This window comes from Aythya ferina (assembly GCF_964211825.1).
Source record: "Aythya ferina genome assembly, chromosome: 1".
Taxonomy (NCBI): Eukaryota; Metazoa; Chordata; class Aves; order Anseriformes; family Anatidae; genus Aythya; species Aythya ferina.
Genome location: NC_140296.1, coordinates 54,820,517 through 54,843,839, shown reverse-complemented (window position 1 = coordinate 54,843,839; position 23,323 = coordinate 54,820,517). Strand labels below are relative to the sequence as shown.

Here is a 23,323-nt window from a genome sequence, read left to right as displayed (position 1 = left end):
TTTATTTAGAAGAATGGACAAAATTTTCCCCGTGTACTGCCTTGTTCAAAAGTACTTCATTTTTGAAGAAAATGCTTTAAAAAAAAAAAAAAAATGAAGAAAAAAATCAGTGTGCAGGCTCAAGGGAATAACTTTTATTTGCATCTGATTTTGAATGCCAATGTAACTTAATTGAAAGGTCTATTTCAAAAGCTTACCATGTCGTTTCTGAATCACCCTAATCTGTTTCTGAATCACCTTTCTGCTTGCTATTAATATGACTAGACTTCCACCTTAGGTAACTCATATGTTTACAACTGACACGTATGAATCTTCCCCTTTCTTTTAAACATTCTCCTATTAAAAAAAAAAAAAAAACAAAAAAAAAAACTAAAAACTTTTTTTTAAAAAATTTTACAACTGGAAGTGTTCCTTTCAATTTATAAAGATTTTTTTTTTTTTTTAATAAATTCATTAAACCAATGTGATTTCATGATAAATGAGTTACAGACTCCATTAAATATATATATATATAATAAATGTTTATTTCCCTATGACAGTAAAAAAGATGTTAGTGCTGTGGTGCTAATAGAGTTGTCAAATTGTTCCCGAAATACACTAAACTTTAGAAATTGTAAGCTGATGAAGATGAACCTTGGGACTAAGGAACACTTACCCACTCTCACCTGTAATTTGCACTAAAGCCTTCCCTGAAAAGAGGCTTTGCTCAGCACAGTTAAACACACACAGTATCATTTACACAATTCTTCTGCTATTGCCTACCCTATAATAGCCTGACATTTCTTGAAAATACTTATCGCACTTTAGACAAACACACCAAGTGGAGATCGAAGTCACTTACATGAAATTTCTTTAGCTCACATAGAAAACCAAGCGAAATCCTACAGTGAAATTCCATCTTCATTCAGTCAGTTGTTCTCGGGATTGCACAGGTTGTGAAAACAGTGAATAACATATCCCACATACCATAGTAAATTGAAAAAGGCAATTTAATTACTTCCTTCCTAATGAGGTTCAACAAGGCCAAGTGCAAGGTGCTGCACCTGGGCTGGGGTGATCCCAGCCCTGGGCACAGCCTGGGAGAAGACCTCACTGGGAGCAGCCCTGCGGAGAAGGACGTGGGGGTGCTGGTGGCCAAACAGCTCGCCACCAGCAGCAGTGTGTGCCTGCAGCCCAGCAGGCCGACTGCGTCCTGGGCTGCACCCCCAGAGGGGTGGCCAGCAGGGAGGGAGGGGATTGTGCCCCTCTGCTCTGCTCTGCTCTGCTCTGCCCTGGGGAGGCCACACCTGGAGGGCTGCGTCCAGGCCTGGGGGCACAGCACAAGGAGGGCGTGGGGCTGTCAGAGCGGGGCTGGGGGAGGGCCACGAAGGTGCTCAGAGGGCTGGAGCACCTCTCCTGTGGAGACAGGCTGAGAGAGCTGGGGATGTTCAGCCTGGAGAAGAGAAGGCTCCAGGGAGACCTCATTGTGGATTTTCAGTACTTAAAGGGGACTTATAAAAAACACAGAGAGCAGCTCTTTGCTCAATCATCTAATGACAGGAGAAAGGAGAATGGCTTTATATTAAAAGAGGGAAAATTTAGATTAGAGATTAGTAGGAAATTCTTCACTGTGAGGGTGGTGAGGCGCTGGCACAGGCTGCCCAGAGAAGCTGTGGGTGCCCCATCCCTGGAGGTGCTCAAGGCCAGGCTGGATGGGGCTTTGGGCAACCTGGTCTGGTGGGAGGTGTCCCTGCCCATGGCAGGGGGGTGGGAGTGGGTGATCTTTGAGGTCCCTTCCAACCCAGACCATTCTGTCACTCTATGATGGTCTTCACCTTTGCATGCACTTGCTTGAGTTACATCCTTCATTCTCATTTAATGTATTATAACGTTCTACACAATTTGCTATTTTAGTGGCCTTGCTTCATCTAGAAGTCTCTTTTGACTTCATAAGAAGTATCAACTAAGAGCTCTTTCCATAAAGAGTTTTTTGATTGATGAACAGATGCTTAGTTCTAATGATATTTCTGAGGTTAGTCTACTCTAAATGAAACACATACTTAGATTAGCTAATTTTTAGTCTCTAAAGAATCATCTTAAATAAAGGTCACTGAACATCTCACTATGCAATTAATAAAGATTCAGCTAGTAATTCCTTGATCAAATATTAGTATTTTTGATTGGTCCCAGAAGAAATATCTCTTTTTATGTAAACCTGGCACATGAATCAGAGCCACAGCTGCTGCCTGATATAATCAGTGTACAATATTCTAATCCCATGAACTCTGACTCAGCAAGCATCTGCTTTGCAAATAAACTTTATAAAACATCTTTTTTTTCCCAACTAATTTTGTCAGCCAAAGTTTAAAAGGAGACAGATCTCAAAATCTTTCACAGAAATGCTTTGAAGTAAACCCCTACACTTCTGCTTCTTTCCAGAAGACCTTCCTTGGCAATTCAAACAGTTACAACACTGAGCTAGAGTGTTTAGATAGTAAAGAAAGTACTGCTAACTTTTCTACTTACATTATACTTGCATTATACTATACATTATATCTGCAACACCTGGGCTTAAGGCTCTATAGCTGTCTGCTTCTAAGTACACACAGAAAGCTGTAAATTGTCTGGGTCCATGGCCAACAACAACCACCGTTCTCCCCTACTACTTTGCCATTATGATCACCATTTTTTGATTGCAAATTTGCCATATAGTTTGCAAGTTTCCATATAGTTCATACATTGAGACCTTTCCTACCACCAACAGAAGAAAACAAAACAAAACAAAAAAGAGTTGTAGATTCTTTTCGAAGTGAACAATCCTAATACCAAAATACACAGACCTTCCAGGTGAGGCATAATGCCAGTTTTTGCTCAACTTTTTGCATCAGGGCTTTCCATGTGCAGTCACTGGGATTGCAAACAAGCAGAAAAAGATCCTTCTCCACAGCTGAGGGCAAGCCAGAAACAAGGACACCTCAGCAACTTCATCTTCTAAGTAGGAAAACCTCAAAGTAGAAATGTAGAAGTGGTGTCATGGAACTGTGAAAATCTGAGAACCAGCCAACCACCCACTCAGAACTATTACAAACATACCATTAATTAGGTCAGCTGTACCTTTATCTAGCAGAGTCTTGAAAAACCTTCAAGAATGGAGGTTCCACCACCTCTTTTGGTGACCTGTGTCAGCCTACCCAGTGAAGCTTTCTCTAATGCCCACCCAAATCTTCCCTATTCACTGAGTGTGACTATTGCCGCCTGTAATGTTCTCCAGCATTAGCAGGAAGACCTGATCATGTCTGTAATGCACTTCAAGGCTATTACTAGAGTGCTCCTAGGCTCTTTCACACAGCTAGAAAAGTCCAGCTCCCTCAACACCTCTCACATAGGATATGCACGCTGCAGTGAGCATGCAGCCCCCATGGCACCCTTCCAGTTTCTCAATATCCTTACTACACCAGGGAGCCCAAACCAAAGTGTTCCAAGAGTAGCCTCACCAAGTCAATCACAGAGAAATAAAAGCTCTTCTCCACTTGTTGGTCATGCCCCTTACTTTGACTGTATACACCAGTGAAGAACCACTGAGGAGAGAGTTAGGTTGATGATCAGAAAGAGAAAGGATCCTTCAACCACTTATATATTGGCTTTTATTCCTTGCCATGCTATATTTCATAATTATGACAGGACTTAGTGTGTATTAGGACAGAACTACAGAATATATGTATGCATGTACATATATAAACTGTTATTTTGTGCCAGGGAAGAAGTCATTAATCTATTTTAAAGTCATCTCTAGAAAATGTCTTCAGCTCTTTCCAGAAGATTCTGAAGATTTTCAGATTACCCACACAACTGCAGGTCTCTCTGGCATTAGAGCAATGACAGTAACCAAATGGAAAGCAGACAAAGAGTCCCCTGTCATCTAAAAGACACCACAGAAAATTCATTCTCCAAATGCCAGAACAGCCTCCTAGGTTCTTTGCCAAGTGGGAAGTTAAGCAAGCAGTCCATGGAGAGGTCTCCATGCTCCAGGAGGCCTATAATGGGAGCAGACGCTCAATGTCTATGTTGCTGTGGGCATTTTGATTGCCCAGAAGAGCGTTCCTTGCAAATAGTGCTCGTCAGATTGTACAGCCCTTCTATTCGTGCTACATGTTTCCCAGGGTACAACTAATCTCACTGAATTTTAAATGTTTTATTTAGGCTGGTCATCCAGGCTGGTAGGTGAGAAGGGATAAAGCAACTTTTGGAGCAACCAAGTTAGATGCTTGGCTACTTTAGGTTGGATTGATTGCCCCCTGAAAAGATTTCTCTTACTGAAGTGAAAGTGCAGAGAGAAACTGGAGCTGAGATCCACCATGCTGTTGGCAGGACTCTCCAGGGTGGACATTTACAGATGAAGTAGGCATTTGGGGTGGATACATACAACAAAACACTTTCACAACCTCTTTTGCAAAAATGTCACATTTTCTCCTTTTAGTTTTTGAAGACAAACTAGTATAAAATAAAACAGCTTACAGACAAATTATCGCTCTAATTGGTAAAAATACTGTCCTCTATCCAACATTTTATATTAGGAACATTAGGAACTGTTAAATTAATCTGGGTTCCTTACAAGCCACTGCCATGTTGAGATTATAAACGTTGCTTCATTTTCTCAAAACAAACAAGAAACAAACAAACAACAAAAAAAAACAGTTTTGAATTGTCTAATAATCCAGAAAAGCTCCATTTTAACACTCCATCTTTCTCGCAATGTCTTACAGTTAAAATGAAGACCTTTCTTTGGATTTAAATGCAAGAATTAGTATAAGAAGCTATAATTAGGGAAACAGTACATATTTCCTTTTATTTCTAATAATTGCTAATATGTTCAGAGTAAAAATTATTCTGTACTAGTTGAATATCAAAATATGATTATCTACTAGAAAATAAAACAGTTTATTTCAGTGGAGGAAGGCTTTACAGAATTCTGTTTTGGTGCCACTGGGTGGGAAACTTCACAGTTCTAAGACTAATATCTTTAGCTTACTTCAGTAATATATTCTCATTTTCAAAGAGCTATTTGTACTGGCAAAATTAGGTATTTTTGTTAAAACTTTTGTTCAGTTCACACTTATATGCTGTATTAGCTTTACGGATTCTGGTATACATTATTATTTTTAATCTACTACCCAGTCAAAAGCCTCTGCAGTTCTGTAATTGTTAATGAGTAGTTAATAGCTGTAGTTTTAGGCCTCATTGAGCCAGATCCAACTAGGAGGTCACACTTTAGGTCATGCCATTTAAATCTTATGCAAGTCCAAGAAGCAGAGCTAAGATTAGTGCAGATGTCCATAAAACAACACAGTGCTCTTGGAATGGCAAATGGCAAGGGAGCATCATTGCAAAGTCCCCAAAATGCTGCCTTGATGGGGAAAGAGCAGTCAGAGAGCAAGCCTTGAAAAATGCCAGTCTTCATTAAGTGGTCTGAAATTTCAAGCAGCGTGGGGGCCAATGTAACTACAGTATCTGCCTTCAAGATGTTTGCTCCAACATGCAGTTAGAGAATAAGGGAGAAGATACAGATAAGGTGGAGGAAAAAGAGTCTCCAAGGAGATGGGGTGAGTAGGCTGCAAAAGAAGAGCCTGTCTGGGGGAAGTAAGATTGCTCCAGTCATCAAAAGGTGATTGACTACAAGAATAAGCCAGAAGTAGAGCAGATAGAAAGGGAAGAATAATATCAATGTGGGACATCCATGAAGGAAACAAAAATAATAAAGAATAACCATATCCCAACCATGAAGTAAATTGGGGTGGGGTTAAGAAAAAAAAAAAAAAGAGAGAGACTGAAGAAACAACAGAGAAAACCAGGTGAGAGAAAGCAACACTGAAGTCACAACATTTTATTTATTTCAGATTTATGCATTTCTATATTCATTCACTGAAGGCGAGATTCTTTTTGAACTATCAATCATTTTTGCAAGATGTGACAAGCAGTTTTTCATCTCGGCTCCCTTTTTCCATTTCCTTCTTCCACGCCTTTTCAAAGACCGACAGATCACTTCACCAAGCTATCTATCACTAGCGCTGTGTGGTACGGCAGCAGTTTTGGGTGCACACACAAACACACGCTCGTTCTCAATGGTGCAGTTGTTCTGCTGACTCCACCAACATCTGCAGCTCTGTACCAGTGCTGTTTGTGGACGCAGCTTTCCAGGCCATTACACATGGCTGTCACCCTTTCACATGTGTAGGACACATCTACCTGACTTCTGAGTCCACGAGTGTCTCACGCACTGCTGCTGGCTCCATAATAGTCATCGTCTGTCTCAGGGCTGAGCTCAGTGCCTGTAACAGAGGCTGTTAAAGGCTGCTGCCGTCCTGACCCTTTATTTCATTTGTATTAGATTCTGGGCAGAACTAAATTTGCAAAGATGATGTCAGTAAACTGATGCATGCAAAATATAACTCATTCCTTTTTCTTCAATAACACATTTATTCTGCTATGGATAGCAGATTTTTTAATCTGCTCAACACAGTGGGTAGCAGATTTTCTATTCAATAAAAATGTTCTATATTTTCCTTCCATCTTATTAGATACTTTGAGTTTTCTGGATTTAAGAAGTTAATTATTCCGTGTTTGACTCTCTTAAAATATAGCTTGAGTTCAAAAGTTTTTTGGTCTTCTTCAGGGAGCCTATTATAGGAGAAACGTCTAAGCACATCTATGTCAAAGCTCAGTCTCAAGGCTTTACTCGCAGTGTAAATGAGAGAACCAGGGGCAAGCCTTGATCTGGAGCAGACCTCGCTTTGCCTTGAGCAGATTTACACTGAGGATCTTCCAAAAATTGACTGCCACTTTGTGACCTTGCTGGAGCATGCTGCTAAGTGTGCGTACGCACATGCATGTTCTTGGAGGACAAGAGAACTGGAAATTAACCCCAGTTCAATCCAGAAATTCCAGGGAGATGTGCTGGCCTGAGCTACAGAAGCACACAACATGGTGAAACTGCCCAGTGCAACTCAATCCCATCCCATGGCTCCCAAGCAATGAAGAGGTTGTGATAGTTCATTTTCAACAGCTGTGTAACAAAAGCAGGCTCAAGCCTTCTTCTGGCTCAGCCAGACTAACTGGCTATCCTTGGAAAGAGCACATACTGGCTGTAAGAGACAAGAAATTGGAAGCAATAGGAATGGGAAGAGGTCTTTGCGATTTGGATCATCCCAAGCAATTCTCAGCATCCAATACCTGACTAGGTTGATGATGAGATGTTGCCTTACATGGCTTACTTGAGTAATCACATGTCCGTGGCACATGGCACAAGGCTGTGATGAAGACTTTTTCACCCTTCCTCTGGAGTTCCCTGAAGAGACTCCAATAAAGGTGAGGGTGACTCCAAAATGAGGACAGTATGCTCAGGGATTACTGGTAGCCACAACAGCCTCGCAAGAGAGCAAACAACCAAAGCCAAGGTTTCTGAAGTGTGAAGGTCTGTAATTACCAAAACAAAAATTGAAGAGAGATTTATTTTTCTTTAGGGACAGGTGATAGCTCGGGTCATACTACGCTTAGGTCACAAGTTATATTAAAAGTCTTGATGTTCTCCTCTACAACAAAAGCATGCTTTCATTAAAGTCTTCACTTTTGTCCTATGTATTGTAAAAAAGACAACAAAAAAGCTTAAACTGACAGAGAAAGCAACATCTCACTTTCTCAAAAACAAAAACTTCCACGATGAATCAAGCAGCTATTTCTAATCCCAATTGCCATCCCCCTAAATTTCCCTAGCATTTTGTCTTCCCAAACTGTGTGCTTTAAATTGTATTTGCTGCAATTATGAGATTGTTACTTGAGCAAATCAGGATGTTCTGGTCTTTAAAACGTATTTACACAAGTGATTATTGACAAACATAGGCTTGTAGATGCTTCCAGCTGCTTCATGCATTACTCCTCTCCTGTTAAACCACTGTAAAAATACTGCTTGTTGTTTAAAACTTGATGTATGTACATATATCAAAGCAAAAGGCATAAGAAATTGTTATGTTATTGTTAAAAATTATTGAAATTATGTGATTACAGAAATATCCATAAAATGTTGAAAAAGCATTTGATTCAGTAGAGTGGAATAATATCCTAACAGGGTCCAAACATCATGTTGTTCAACTGGATACGTGTTTCTTTACTAAATGAAGAGACACACAGGAAGGAATAGTATTTTTACTTTGTTAAGAACACCAACTAAGCCTATTCCTAACTTTTCTATACTGTATATAAAGCAGTTATCCAAACTAAAATAGCAACTCTTAATTTTCTTGCTTGGGTTACTTAATAAAACTGTCGCAAAACTTTAAAGTTTCATGAATTTAGTTGTTTTGGAATACTACGATGTCAAACAATGTCCAGGGATTTTGCAATGAAAATTTAAGGAAATATTATTTGTTATAAAATAAATCAGAATAAAGTTATTTATCAATAAATAAAGTTCGACTGCATTAACGGTATGTTACTCTATTATTCAAAATCTGAAGTAGAGCTATTACTTGTTTGCTAGGCTGGATAGCTACAATCAAATTTAATTTTCTGCCTCAACTCACCTTTTCATTCCAGACATTTTTAATTACACTGTTCTTGGGAATAGAAATGAGTGAAGAATGCAAACTAAGAGATATTTTGTCTTATATGAAAGAAAAAAACACAGAGGTGTGTAGTCTCAATAGACGCAGTGTGCCGGGCAAGGCAGCAATCCCAAACACACAGCTCCATTACTATTCCAGACAGTTGAGAGTGAGTACGGCTTAGATTCAATTTCATAGCCTTTGTATTAACAAGTTGTTTCTAAATTCAAAAACAGTCTTGTTCTGAAAATCTAATAAATCTGCTCTGCTGGCATGAAGTAAAAGAATACATAAACCGAGCAGTTTCTCCTCATTGTTAGTTCCTAAAGCAGCAGCTTAATGCTCAATTCAGGCATGTGTAGATACACAAACACGGAGAGTTTTTGTGTTGGACAAGATTAGAAGGCACAGCAACTAGGTCAGCTGTATTTGGGAGCTGTTGTAAGCGAACAGAAAGTCACGCTATGCTTGGCTGTTCCAGTCCACACTTCACTTGCTATTGACGATCAGACACCAGAGCTGAAGTCCACCTTGGCTAGGTGTCTAAGATTCAGGTCTCCAAACACCAAGTTATTGTTACCACCATCCTGAGTGTACCTTCAAGCTGTAAGGTCTACCCTGACGAAAGCAGATCAATGGGCAAGACCTGGTGCTGGCTGGATGTGTGTCAATACGTACTTGGATATAGGAAGGCCCGGTGACAAGTAATTTTGAGTTGCACTGACTATTAACAGGACAGACTGTGGTATGAAAAGGACGATCTGATAGCTAGCACAGGAACAAGCTCATCATAAATCATGCAGACCGGCAAATCAGACAGCAGAAAAAGTCATAAATCTTGAACATCCCTCAGCCTTTGAGAAGAAATCCCTTTTGGTGTTGATAGGTAAGCTATACTTCATCAGCTTCCTATTTTTCTTAGAAAAACAGAAATAAACCAGTCTGACAAAGACAAAACTGTTGCATCCTTAGGGATTGATTAGTTCTTGTACGTATTCAACTGTCACCTCACACAAATGTCCCTGATACAGATGTCCGAGTACAGATAACAGAGAATTCAGAGAGGAAGTCTGGAGGGCAACCACCTAGGAGAGTAAGGGACGAGGAGTGGTATACAAGCCTTCACACAGACAATTTGCTGTGCAAGCTTTGTGCAGCAGCAGTACAAACCACAGAAGGAGCTCCTGGCACAGGACAACCATCTCGTGTGGCTTTCCTGGGGGTGGGCATGCGACACAACCGCGCTGTGCCAGTGGTACCAGAAGCCCATCTGCATGGCTGCGTGTGCCAGAGGCAGCCCTGCTTTGCAATGTTTCCTCCTCAAGCTCTGCTTACCACTTTATGTTCCCAGGTAGCACCCTCATCCCAGGCGCCTTTTACAGCCAAGAGGGAATAATGCCTCGAGGTGATCACCCCTCCTCTTCCAGGGGCCTCTCCCAGAATGGGTGAATTGCCCCCAAATAGCTATTTCTCCCCCTTGACTAATACTAAGTGAATCAACGCGGGTGAATTAGCCAATTAGTTCAGCCTAGCCTGTTGAGTCCAGACTTCTAAATTGCATGAAATAAATATGGCCATATATTTTAATTAAGATGTTTTGAAAAAAAGTTTACAATTTAATCAGCATCTTCAGGTTATCACCACGTCACTAGAGATTTATTTTTATTTTATTTTTTTTTACTGGTGGAGATGTAAAGGAAAGAGCTTATCTCAAAGAAACAGGAAAAAAAACAGACATTTGACTCAAAAAAAAAAAAAAAAAAAAAAGGATACCACTGTAAAGGAAAGCAATTTAGGGATTGTATTGTACATACAAAAATAATTTATAAACAACTGAATATTGATGCTTGAGGAAGCACAGCAACACAGAAGCATTCTTATTTGAACTCACATAGTCTGCAAGCAAGGTAGCTCTGGAGCAGAACTGTAACTCAAAACTGTAAATGTGAAACAATTTTCTGAAGATGTGTTAGTGACTACCAATTCCTCTCAATTAATGACATAATTTTTTAAGACATTACAAGAGACAGCATAAGACAAGAGACAATTTTAAAGAATCATAGCTCAATTAGCAGGAAGTAGAAAAATTGTACTGTTATCTTCATGTCCAGAAGAAAAAGGCTTTGGACTCAGTTATGGAGGCATTAACACATCTGATTAAAATTTAACAAGAATAATAGCAATAGACAATGGTGTTACAAAACACATGCTTGGCCATTCTAAATGAAAGTAGAAGGGGAAAAAATGATCACTGAATAAAGATATTAATTAGCTGCTAATCTGTAGCTGTCTATGATAAATTAAAGGAGATTAAACTTTTTAAAGGTAAAACATGCAGAACTAATACTTACGTTTTTCAATATTTTATCTAAATCTGAATACTTCAAATACTCTCTACCATACTCGAGGCATGAGCAAAGCAGTTGGTCTCATTTTTCCATGTTCTCTGTATTGTTTCACTCCTTAAGTTACCTTGAAATTTCTTACAATATGCTGCCAGTGTGCTACCCATCGTGATATCTCCATGAGAGTAGAAAAACATGTATTAATTTGAAATATCAGAGAAAAATATAGAATAAATTACAGTACATAGCTGAGCTGGTGAATAAAACACGGGGAGAAATAGGCAGCCTTGTAGACCTGGGATTTCTAAGGAAAACAAAGAGAAAGCAGTGCCTAATCTGCCAAGGAGATATTCGAAAGCCTACCCCACATCAGGAGGAATGACTCAAAGCCAAATGGAGTAAGACCTTGCTTCTAGATACAAAGCTATTTGGGATTATTTTAACAGAGAACACTTAAGTAATCATGTTTGATGAGTGAGACTGCCTCATTTATCAAAAATCTATGGGTAAATTTAATTTTCCATGTGAGTCAAAGACAGCGGTGGCAGCAGTGCTTGTTGTTGCTGATCTGTGCCTGTTGATGTCTTCTGAAGTGGAAATGATGGATGCCACATGTTCTAGCTGTGATTAAATTTGCTTTGACAAAGCAGCATGGAAATCTGATTTTCAATAGACTCTTGCATTTCACCCACTGCTGAGTAAACAGATACACAACATAATGCTATATGGTTGTCAAGCTGATGGCTAATTCATTGTGCCAGTCCAATCAATCTATCCATTAAAATATTACTTGTCAATATCAGGAAGGTTCAGTTTGGAAATTGTGTGGAAACCAGAAGCTGTTTAGAAGTAAACATTAAATTGGAATGTATCATAAGTTATTTGTCCAGGTTCTCCAACAGCTTCAGTCAGCTCCAGTAACGAGGTTGGGAGAAGGTTTTTGTTCAGTGTGCTAGACAATTCTTAAATGTGTCAACATCCAATTAAACCACAGAACATACCAAAGTCCTCTTTTCCTGCGTTACTGCTTGAAGAGAATGAAGCGGAAAATAACATGATACAGAAGAACACAGCTTATCTAAATGCCAATACCCGAAAGAACTGTACCTACACTGGCTTCAGAAAGAGACATCCTTCATCCCTGGAGTGGCTGGGAATAGGAGTCAGCAAAACGTGCACAGGACAAGAAATCTTTGATTGCACCAAGTTCAGGCACCACTACCTGACATGTTAGTTTTACCCTTCATTTGGAGGAAATTGGGATACTGACCACTAACCTTTACCATCAGGAGTTCAGTGGACATCCCTGCCCTCCCTACAGTGCCTGAGCTCTCCTGCCAGTTGTCTTAACCACAAGTTCATGATGCTCATGATGATATCTCTGCTTTCAGCATTCAGTTCCTCACCACACAGTAAATCACCATGGTGTGGCAAGTAGTATGTGTATACACCGAGTATATCCTGTAAAAGAAATCTAAAACATCTAAAACATCCGTGTAATGACTTTCTTTTCTCTCTTTTTTTTTTTTTTTTAATTATTGCAAAAGGATGTCTAGAACCATAGTATGCATGCTAAATTGTTAACAAGAATAAATAAATTTAAAAAAACAAAACAAAACACGGCCCTTTTACAGTGTCAAATAGAGCAGTAATTAGAGAGGGTTATTTTAATCACGATGAAAAGAAAAAAAAAAACACATGCTAATAAGTACTAACAACCACTTCCTATTCTTCCTCTGTTATTCAGACCTTCACAACTGAAAAAACAATCTCATTTAATATAATCTCCTTTCCAAAAGAAAGGGGAAAGGAGAGGATTTAACTCAAATTACGTCGATAGCAAGCTGAAAGCCCTTGGCTCATAGTCACGTAATATAACAGGAGCTGCATCCAGTTCTTGGCTTTGCCAGCATACCATAATGGAATAATCAGAAAATGAAAAGATACTCCGAGTCCTTATAAGTTTATTTGGGGACTTTTGCTGTCAACACAAGGCAGAATGAGACTGTTGTCATTCTTGATGGCACTGCTCATCAAAAACCTGCATATATCTGCTTATATATATATATAAGGCTGCTTATATAATACTGTTCATGCGCAGAACAAAATGACCAAGAATTGACTTGAGCATTATCTTCAGCCTTTGAGAAAACTTCTTCAGGCTTGAAATATGGTAGCTTCAGCATGTTTGTAAATGGTACATCCGTATTTGCATCATTTTGAAATATCTCCTCACTTGTTTACTTGTTGTTTGACTGTTGTCATGTTACTTGCTGCTGAAACATGAAATTCCAGGGTCCATTTACTCAAGCACCTTGTCTCTAACAAGGACAGTGCAAGAGAAAAATCGTACGTGGTATTATAAATCTTACAGAAGAATTTTACAAGATTCTCTAAAGTAAGCTTAATCTTGACATAAAAAATTACTTTAATAGCTTAGTGTGATGATTCAGAAGGATGAGCAGATGAGCCTGAGATTTAAGCCCAAACCCAAAATAGAAAGATTGCTGTCAATAACGATATTTGTGAAAAGATGGATCGTGTTATTACAATTTATTTTTAATTTGCTGATTAAATTTTGCAACTTGTTGAAAAAATAGCTGTATTTCTGGAATTTGAGTCCAACTTCTCTAAAACTGCTGAAGGCACATCTACATCAAGCAATGCATTACAGGATGCACATGCTCAAGGCAGCCCTGACCCAAGCTAATACATCCTTACGCTGGTTAGACATTGTAATTTGGGTCCAAAGGAATGAGGCCTTGGAAATGTAGGGAAAAAAAAAAAAAAAAAAAAAAAACACCAAACAACAACAGCAACAAAGCTGATAAGTTCTATCTCTTTGCAGTTGCACTGTTTTTAATTACACAGAAGGCCTGGTTGAAGACTTGCTCAGTGTCATCTGAGGACGTTTTCACTTTGGGAAGGATAGGGCAGGTGACCCCAGAGCTACCTCATATATTCAGATACATATTTTGGAGGTTTGCTCTCTAGAATATCAATCTTTTCACCCAGAATCTGTTTAAACATACCTTTTCCACTGGAGGAGGGTGTGGGGAGGTGAAAGCGCACTGTCAGTAGCTCTTATTATTTGCAACTGGAAAGCATTTCTGCAAATCAGGGCAACCCCATACACAAGCCTTCTATGAAGGTGGAATCTTTTTCATCAGCTCCTAAGAATAAGATGGATAAGTGCACCTCCTGCCATAGTGTCAATTTTCTGTTCATTTTGATTAAGAAACTTGGTGGTGTTTTTTTCAGCTAGTTCTGTTGAAATCACTCTTCACTCAAAATAGGCTGAGGTAAACCCCAAGTATTAATTTAGCATAACCAAAATAGTCAACACAGCTACAAGTGTCCTTAAGAAGGTGAGAAACTGACAGAAAAAGTGCAATTAGCCCATCTACACCAAGAATAAACCTCAAAGCTTCCTCTTCTAGCCAGGTGATTTTGATACACTCAGACTTTCTGCATGCCCTGGCCTAACAGAGATAACTTTACCTTCTTTGCAGAGAACCCCCTGCTAGTGGCATGCACTTTGATGACTTCAGAGGACAATAACTTCCTCTTTTCAGTCTCCTTGGGGTCCAGACAGAACTAAGTTTCCTTCCTTGAAATGTGTTCATTAATTCTCCCCCACCTGCCCCACCACCCAGACGCCCATAATTAAATTACTTTTAATTTATTCAGGAGACAGTTTTGCCACTCCTTGAAAATAACCCTCCTCTCACTTCCTCAGATATGCAAATGTTGCCGTGTTAGATTAGGTGTCATCTCTTGAGCAGTTAATCAACAGCTTCTCTTTTCAGTTGGAGTTGAACTCTTCCAGACTCCCTCACTTACAGAAAGCAACGCACGTATTTCAGTCTGAACAATCTCCGTCCCCCGAAGCTTACATTTCGTACCAGCGTACACTCACAAACACGCTTGGAAAAAATATGCAACTTGGAGAAATGTGAGAAGGTCTCCGTGGGCTCCTCCATGGGGGGAGGAACACCACTCATTAACTGCTCTGGGATGGCAGGGGGATGAGGGGGCTGACCCTCCTCCATCTAGCAAATGAAATAAAGGAAATTCCCCAACCCTGGAGGTGCTCAAGGCCAGGCTGGATGGGGCTGTGGGCAACCTGGTCTGGTGGGAGGTGTCCCTGTCCTTGGCAGGGGGTTGGAACTGGGTGGACTTTAAGGTCCTTCCAACCCAAACCATTCTGTGATTCTATGGGTTGGTGTTTTAGTAGCTAAGTGATACAACAGAAAAAAAGAAGAGATGATACTGCATAAGCTACCTGAAAAGTTTCCACCAGCAGGAATACAGAAGGGGCAGTTGCCTGGTATGAGAAGGCCAGCACAGTATCATAAGAAACATCTGCAGCGTGTTCAAAAGTCTAAAAGTAGAAGTCCTGAAGGATTGAAATGAATCCTGTAATTTTCATGGGATATGAGAAACTTTTTGTTAGCAGACATGCTTGGTTAAAAGCTCTGTTATACAGTTTCTAGACAGCAAGAAATGGCAAGCATGAGGCAATGAAATACAGGCAAGAAACTCTGGCTGGCACAAAAGGCATGCTTTGAACACTGCATAATTCTATTTCAGTGCTATAATATTAAGCTGGCTCTGACTTGTTTCATTTTTTGAAAAAGGTCTAAGATGTTGGCTCAGTAAATTAGCCCTGAAACCTGAGACACCTTTGCCAGTACTTCTGCAGCAATGTACTGTACAATTAAATAAAATCTGATAAAAAGCTTTGCTCCAAAAGGCTTCCAAAACCGTTTTTAAAGTCTTTTGTCATTGATTTTAGAAATTTCAAGAACACTTTCTTAATTAACTACCCCATCTCCCTAAGAAGTTTCTGTGAACATTTTCAAGCTGAAATTATTGAAAATAATTTTTGAAGAGCAGCGCATGGAAAAAGAGTACAGAAAAATATCAAACTTAAGCTCTGGGTAAATATACAGCAAGTAGGAAAGCATTAATTCAAGTGTCAAAATAGGCTCTGGACAGAAAAAAAATGAGGACCAAGGAACACTGTTAATCATGTCTTAACCGATTAGCATTAAAACTAAGAGATAAATTAACCACAAGACATGAAGTAGTAGTGTTTCTCTCAACACCAACACAAACAGAGCTGGCAAATTTATCTTTGACAAAACAGAAACACCTCCCATAATTAAAGGAAAAACAGGGCAATATTTAATGAAAGCAGAATAGAACGCTATCACCAGCAGCAGACAGAAGGAGAGACAGAGGAAAGATACGTGTTTAACAAACTGCAGAAGAAAACCACTGTGAAAAGCCTATAGATAAAACAAAAACTAATGATAACAAACAAACAAAAAAAAATCCAAATATGTCAGCCCAAATCGTTTTCCTTAAGGAAACTTTACAGGAATAAACTCATTAGAAGAAACCCTCTGAATGCAAGAATTTCACAAATCAAGATTATCTACTGATTTGGTTAATAGAAAATATATATTTTTTAAAAAAATGGGTTGAGAATGAAGTATTCTGTTATTGATATGAAAAAATATATAGTGATCAATCCAGCTGTGCCTGCAATAATAGGTGATAGCTGTTAGCACAAGTAGGAACTCTTTCCATTTTTAATGACTGCTTCCAATTTAATTCTTGCTTGCTGCAGCACAGTCACATTGCTGCATCAAGATGGCTACTGGTCATTCTTATTTTGGAAGGGATAAATATACAGCTTCCCAAATAAAACGTGAAGTATCCTCCCCTGATAGAAAACTCTCATACTAATTCTTAATTTAGAATTTACAGGTTTTGAATTTTCCGCAGAATTTCCATTTCTTAACCTCACTGACCAAAAAGAGTATTTAGAAAACACTTTTGGAACTTGTTACTGACAGTAAGTCTCATAGGATGTCACGGGTAAAACAGTCTTGATTCAGGGAACTGTACTTTTGTTTTTCTCCCCTGCTTCTTCCCGCTCCTCTGCTTGAGTGTGGGTCCCTCCATGGGCCACGGTCCCTTCAGGATCGCCCATACTCTAGCACTCCCCTTGGGGGTGTCCGTGCATCAGGGTTTTCTGCATGCTGCACTCCCTTTGGAAGTTTGCCTCCCTTGGTGTGGGTCCTCCCTGGGAGGCAATCCCTTTATGGGTGTATCTGGCTCTAAAAGGGCCACAATCCCTTCAGGGGTCTACCTGCTTCAGCATGGGTCTTTCACGGGCTGCAGTTTCCTTCAGGAGTTTCTCTCCTCCTAAATGGGTGCCTCTCTTCCGTTTCTCCTGTCTTTTCTCCACACACATCTCTTCACATCTCTCCTCACACTTCTCCTCCTATGTATCCTACGAATTTCAGGAGGGAGAGGAAGACTACTGCGTGAAACAGGCCATCCAACGTGTTTATCTTGGAAAAATACAGAATAATTTTCAAACAAGCATCTCTAGAGTTTTTCACTCTTTTCTGCAGACCTACTGCCACTGGTGGCTGAGGTTACTCTTGCAGCATTGCACATCATTAAGGGACCAGACAGTGCAATGAATTTGTTGTCATCTTGGTTCTATGGACTATGATGGGCTTCTCTGGGATAACAACAGACTTACAGTGTTGCATACCATGCCTACTTTGTTTCCATTTTTTTTATTTATTTTTTGATTCTACAGGCAACCTCTTTGCTCAGGTAGGAAGACTATATACAATTTACCAGTACTATTGACTTTCTATGCCAAAAATCATCTCTAAATGTAAATTGCTTTTGTCATTATGTAGTGGTAAAATAATACTCTGAAACCTTCTATCAGTTTCAAAAGTAGTTTTCCAGCCAAACAAAACCAGACATTTGAAGAAACACAGTAATTTAATCCAAAAAACATGCAGGTTCACTCTTCCACAAAAGTTAAATTGATTCTAGAATATACAATCCTTGCAAAAAAAAAAAAATCAAAATAATTTACCGATTAGCAGCAGACTACGAAGGAGGATAAACCAACATTAATGCATTACCAGCGATAAGAAAACCTAGAAATATTTTATGCCATTTACTACGATAACAAAATAAAATAACTTTCATATCAATTTTTGCTTTGACCCATAGCATTCTGATAGGTGGCACTGATTAATATATTGGTTGTAGCTCTAAGTTTTCGTCTGACCACCCAAAATCAACAAGGATTTTATTGTTATTCAACCACAGTCAGGAAAAAACGTGGGTAAATATAAATCATAATGTTATCAAAAGCCCACAGCAGTGAGAGACTGAATATATATAAAAAAGAAAGTTTTGCGCAAGAACAGTTTATCAGTGATAAATAAGCAATGTGCCACGGAGGGCTGCTATATAAATCAGGCAAGAACTGGCGGAGACAATGTTAGTCTGACTAATTCCTTACTTACCAGTCCAGATCAGAGACCTCTCTTCACTCTGGTGATTCTACCTAAATATTTACCCCTCCTGCACTGCACGCCCCTGCCAAGGTCATGCCCAGCTTCACTGGCCATTAAGAGAGTGCCAGAGGCGTACGGCACTGCGAATGAGAGAATTGTCACATACGTATTGCTACCAACTGCTGTATAATCTGCTCGTGACACACATCATTATCTTTTACATTAAAAGCAGAGGAAGGTTAAACAATATACTACATAGAGCTTATGTATCACACTGATACTCACGGTAACGTATTCAGGAGCAAGGCACATCTGGGTAACTCTCGGCTATTAGCACTGGGCAAGCTCTAACAGCTCTATAATCAGGTCCTTCGCATATAGAATCCCAAATTACAGTGAATTAATAATATGATTTTTATCAGCAGATAAAATTAATTCTTTTGTTGTCAAATATTAGCACTCTCTTTCATCTTTAAATTCATGCATGAAAGTCTTACTGAGGGTACAAACAAGACTCAGCCACAGAAAGCAATATGTTAATTCCAGCAGACCTTATTTGTTTTACTATTAAGAAAAAAATGAATAAATCAAATGCTCAGTACTTTCTTTTCTAGATATTTGTTCACTCAGGACACTCAAACTTGAATCCCAATTAACCAAGCATTTGGCTAGAAAGTTCTTTAGTTAAATGAGATCAAACTCTCTGATTTGGAATATAACTGAGCACAGTTAGGTTTGTCTCATTTTTTTTAACTGAATTAAAATAAATCAAATTAAAGGCAATGCAATTCTGAAGCAGAAAGGTTAAACAAGGATTTGATCTAATTTAACTAACTTAAATTTGGCCATTTAGTAAATTCGAAGAGATGGAACCTAATTTAATTAATCTACTTTAAAAATCAATTTGGATTAGTTTTCCTGAATGACCCTGTGTAGACAAACCCCTGTTCTCCTAACACAGATAAAAGTATTATTGTGCTAGCCTGCACAAATTGATAAGAGATGATTAAGTCCTAGGTAATAAAGTGCTGAATCAGCTAACAGATCCACCACGTGGCGGCATAATTATGTATCTCTGCTGGACTGATCAAATCACTGGGAACTGTTATCAGTGAAAGCATGCAGAGAAGCAGAAAACTTCCTACGGACTTTCCATGCTCATTGTCATGGAGTGATTTTGTTTCAGTACCAATTTCAGTCAATGAAATGGCATCGGAGTGATGCCAACCAGTTGATATCAGCCAAGCATGCTCCTTTGGTGATGCTCACGTAAGATCTGGATGGCATGGATGGCCATCTGGATGTTTTCTGGATGGCATGATCACCAAGAATGACCATGTCCTCCCAATCTTCAGGTGCTGGATGGATATTCCCAGATTTACACCAGCTTGTACCTACTTCCTGCAAGACGGGGATAAACTCAGGTGAGGGACAAAGTGTGTTCTGCTGTACCCTGGCACCCACCTTGTGGTATACACTGAGTTTTCAGTAAAGGCCAGACTCACAGGTTGCATCCTACTGGAGTATAGAGAATTCAGAGATAGTAAGGACAGTATGTATACAGCACAAGAATACTGCAAAGAAATTGAAATTCCAGACCTGACTCTCAGGACAGGGATATGGCCAGGGGTAACGGCATGAACAGTCCTGAAAACACCCTTCTTCTTGGTCAACATCCAAACACTGGGCTTCCAAGCCGTGTTCTGTACTGAACGCTCACTCTGCAACCACAACTGTCTCTTCCTATTCTGTCTGCACCAGAACAAAAGTGGACCAGATGAAGAGATGTGCTTTCTTTGGCTTCAGTTATTTTTTGTATGCTGCCTTTCATGAACACCATTCCAAAGCACATAATTCCTATTCATGACATATAGGATGAAGGCATGCAACTCCAGATAGTAAATTCTGGAGGTCTTTAAAAGACATTTAGATGTTGAATTTAGCGATATGGTTTAGTGGAGGACTTGTTAGGGTTACGTCAGAGTTTGGACTCGATGATATTGAGGTCTCTTCCAACCTAGACAAATCCGTGATTCTGTGATTCTGTCTTGAGGGCCAAATGTCTAAAGTTCAAAAGCTGTAATGCTGAAACCCATAAGTTTAAGTACTCTAGCTGGAAAATAAAAGTGTAGACTGGGGAAACTCTTAAACGAGCAGGTCTACCCTTACCATTGGCCCTATCGGAATTGCAGGAAAAGGCAAAACTTCTGACACAACTGATAACCAAGTACTTCAACAAGAGGATCAAAATATATATATATATTATGAGACAGAAGGTAAGTTTTCAGTTGTTGAGAGAACTGACCTCATCTTTTGGTATTGCTGACTCTTTAGAGGACTGGGTACACCTGAGTATTTGCTCTGCCTGCTACTACTTATAGTTTATATCCAGAAATTTCAGGGCTAACACAAATGTAAAAATAGATCAGCAATTCTATCTGTAAAGAAGACTTTTGTAGTTCCCCAAACTGTCACCAAGTTACTTCCATCCAGTTACCTAAAACTACAAAAAAACCTATCTACAATTTGACAAGGGTACCTGAGAGACTACAAGATACCAGTTTCCTAAAGCTCTACTCTTGTGAGTATTGCATGGTACACAGCAGGGAGCACAAGCCTGCACAAGGCCTACCATATTTAGTTACAAATAAATCTAACCACTGTATTTTGCCTACCATATTGAAAAGGAGCAAGTCTCAAACCTTTCACACAAGTGCACTCAAATCAATCACGTTACAAAACAATGGTGGAAGAGGTTTGCAAGGATTGCATTGGCTTGTTTAAGAAGACAAATGAAAGCTAAGGCACTGCTGTTGAGCAGATTCACACAGATTTTCTTGCATGTTGAACTGAGACATCTTCAAATACCTTTGCTACTAACTGTCCTTCCAAATTATGTGAGTACTACCCTGCTATTTAATTATTTATCTTTAAATTCCATTGTCCTTGATAGTTTCTTAAACAACTGTCATGAATTTAACCCCAGAATGTGGCTGTATTGTTTTATATCAGTGTATTCCTGGTATTCTCCTCTCCAACTACTAGTAGCTACTCAGCCCAAATTGCCTTCCTCTCCTTGTCACGCATTTGCTTAATTCTTCAGAAAATTTTGCACGGGCCTTTGGGTATGTGGTGGTTTTACCTTGCTGGGCCGCTGAACTCTACCATAATCACTCTCTCTCCCACAGAAAGGTTGAGAAAATACAATGGAAAGGGCTCAAGGGTTGAGATAAGGACAGGGAGATCACTCAACAATTATCATCATGGGCAGAACAGACTCAGCATAGGGAGATTAATGTAATTTATTGCCTATCACTAGCAGTCTAGAGCAGGGAGAAACTAAAAGTGAATTAAAAACACCTTTTCCCTAACCATCTTCTCCTACCTCCTCCCCCCAAGCAGTGCAGAGGAACAGGAAATGGGGGCTGCGGTCAGTCCCTGAGGCTTTGTCTCTGCCGCTCCTTCATGGTCCCTCTCTGCCCCTGCTCCCCGTGGGGTCCCTCCCACAGGATGCCGTCCTTCCCAAACTGAGCCTATGGGGGCTGCTCACAGGCAGCAGCTCTTCAAGAACGGCTCCCACACGGCTCCGTCCCACGGGGTCCATCCATCCCCCAAGAGCAAACTGCTCCAGCACGGGTCCCCCACGGGTGGGTGGCAGCTCCCCCCAGCCCCCTGCTCCTGTGTGGGCTCCTCTCCATGGGCTGCAGCTCCAGCCCAGGGCCTGCTCCTGCGGGGGCTCTCCATGGGCCGCAGCCTCCTCCAGGCCACATCCACCTGCTCCACCGGGGGCTCCTCCACCCATGGGGGGGCTGCAGCGTGGAGATCTGCTCCATGTGGGACCCATGGGCTGCAGGGGGACAGCCTGCTCCACCAGGGGCCTCTCCACAGGCCGCAGGGGAACTGCTGCTGCCTGCCTGGAGCACCTCCTGCCCTCCTGCTGCACTTACCTGGGGACTGCAGGGCTGTCTCCCTCACATTTCCTCACCCTCCTCTCCCAGCTGCTGCTGTACAGCAGTTTGTTTTTTTTTTCCCCCTTTCTTAAAGCAGCTTTCCCAGAGGCACAACCAACATCGCTGGCTCAGCTCTGGCCAGTGGCGATTCCCTTTTGGAGCCGTCTGGAGCTGGCTCTGATCTGAGATGGGGCAGCTGCTGGGCTCTGCTCACAGAGGCCACCCCTGCAGCCCCCCTGCTGCCAAGCCATTGACACATAAACCAAATACATAAGCCAAGGGTAATGAACCAAGAACAGTTTATACATATGAGAGTATTAAGCAATGTACTTGCACACAAAGACTGATTATTCTTTAAGTATGTTAGCCATTTCTTTAATCAATTAGACTTGAAGGTCTCTCTATACCAGATTCTTGCTGATTTCCTTATAATTTCTCCCAAACATTTTTAGATGCAAATATAACCAGTTGTTTTGACTGAAGGCAGGTGTTATGCAGCTTGTTGCCCATGCATCGATTGCACAGAATCCTAGAATGGCTTGGGTTGGAAGGGCCCTTAAAGACCGTCTAGTTAGAATCACAGGATCATCTAGCTTGGAAAAGACCTTCGAGATGATCAAGCACAGCCATTGACTTGACCTACTGAGCCCCATCACTAAATCCTCCTGCTGTAGGCAGGGATACTTTCTACTAGACCATGTTGCCCAAAGCCCCATCCAACCAGGCCTTGGGTTTGCTCATTACTACGAGATTTAGTGCTCCCACTTTTCCTGCTGCTTTTAGCCATCCTAATTTTTATCTCCTTTGAGAAAACCCAGATGAGCACAAACATCAGTCATATTTTTTCCTCCTCTTTAAATTCAGCAGATATAAACATGCTACAATTATGTAAACATTTAACAACCAACAAGCATTCGGCAGTCAGGTTGAGTGAGTATTTACTTCTGCCTTATGGGCCTCGTGCCTTACAGCTTCTTTACTCTGTTCCATGCATCACCTGTTCTGTACAAGAAGAGAAATGTTTTTTTCCTTCAGGCTCCATACTGTCCTCATGTAACTACTGATAGCCTTGACAATGTAGTATTTTACAATTCTCAGATGACTAGACA

General features: G+C 40.3%; 1 protein-coding gene and 1 long non-coding RNA gene across 3 annotated transcripts in view; both read right to left on the bottom strand.

The window, feature by feature from the left end:
• Positions 1-23,323, bottom strand: part of HS6ST3 (heparan sulfate 6-O-sulfotransferase 3) — a 298,903-nt gene that overhangs the window by 141,759 nt on the left and 133,821 nt on the right. The gene's annotated exons all lie outside the window — the stretch shown is intronic.
• Positions 5,912-23,323, bottom strand: part of LOC311430331 — a 48,436-nt gene continuing 31,024 nt past the window's right edge. For both annotated transcript variants that reach the window (XR_014688701.1, XR_014688702.1), the window contains one exon: positions 5,912-7,449. This is a non-coding gene — a long non-coding RNA (uncharacterized lncRNA). The remainder of the gene's footprint in view (positions 7,450-23,323) is intronic.